Raw genomic sequence first — 1127 nt, 5'->3', positions numbered from 1 at the left:
GCTCTGTCACCCAGTCTGGAGTTCAGTGGTGTGATCATAGCTCACGGCAACCTCAAACTCCTGGGCTCAAGAGATTCTCCTGCCTCAGCCTCCTGAGTAGCTAGGACTACAGACATGTGCCACCATGCCTGGCTAATATTTTAATTTTTCTTTTTTGTAGAGGTAAGTGCTCACTACGTTGCCCAGGCTGGTCTTGAACTCCTGGCCTCAAGAGATCCCCCGCCTCCTCAACCTCCCAAAGTATCCGGATTACAGGCATGATCCATTGTGCCCAGTTGTACCATATGCTTCAGGATTTCATATGTCTTGGCTCTTTGTTATCTGTGTTCAGAAAACAAACTGATCCTGACCCCATGACAAGATGCATGGGCCCAGCCGTGGCATCTTGTATTGGCGCTGGGACACCCTGCTACTTAGCTGGAAAATACCAAATATTGTGAGAAAAGTGCCACATCCTTTGGGATACACAGGGTTCTCCACCTTATCCTTGAATAGCACCATGTGCCCAGCAGAGGTCCAACAGCTTGTACTGCTGAGAATGAGGTTGGTGGACAGAGGACGCTTGATGTTAGGAGAGGGAACCACGGACAGGGTTATTTTGAGTTTCAGGGAGGGACCATTTGCTCCAGAGAACAAATATACACATCTTTTAGCTCAAGAGAGTTTCCTTAAATAGCTGATATCATCCTGCTGTGAAGAATAGAATACAGCCACTGGGTAAGTTTCATGGAAAAATGATCAAGAAAATTGCTGTCCTCTTTTCCTTCTCCAAAGTGATCTAACTCTGACCTCTTCACAATTGTGCAGTTCTGGACAATTTCCAAAGAGCTTTTTACAACTATTATCTCACAATGGTCTTCACGATGGCCTGTTTTACTATTCAAATTTGGAAGGTGTAGAAATTGAATTTGCAAAGGTTCATTTTGTTGACTGTTTCTAAATCCATTTTTTTTTTTTTTTTTGGAGACAGAGTTTCGCTCTTGTTGCCCAGGCTGGAGTGCAGTGGCGCGATCTCGGCTCACCGCAACCTCTGCCTCCCGGGTTCTGGCAATTCTCCTGCCTCAGCCTCCTGAGTAGCTGGGATTACAGGCATGCACCACCATGCCCAGCTGATTTTTTGTATTTTT

General features: G+C 45.8%; 1 protein-coding gene across 4 annotated transcripts in view; it reads right to left on the bottom strand.

Moving 5' to 3' along the window:
- Positions 1 to 1127, bottom strand: part of EPB41L4B (erythrocyte membrane protein band 4.1 like 4B) — a 159396-nt gene that overhangs the window by 14992 nt on the left and 143277 nt on the right. The window lies entirely within an intron of this gene.

The sequence above is a fragment of the Cebus imitator genome, unplaced genomic scaffold (genome assembly GCF_001604975.1).
Source record: "Cebus imitator isolate Cc_AM_T3 unplaced genomic scaffold, Cebus_imitator-1.0 Scaffold244, whole genome shotgun sequence".
In the NCBI taxonomy this organism is placed as follows: Eukaryota; Metazoa; Chordata; class Mammalia; order Primates; family Cebidae; genus Cebus; species Cebus imitator.
The sequence above is the reverse complement of the archived record's forward strand: the minus strand, read 5'-3'. Positions and strand labels throughout refer to the sequence as shown.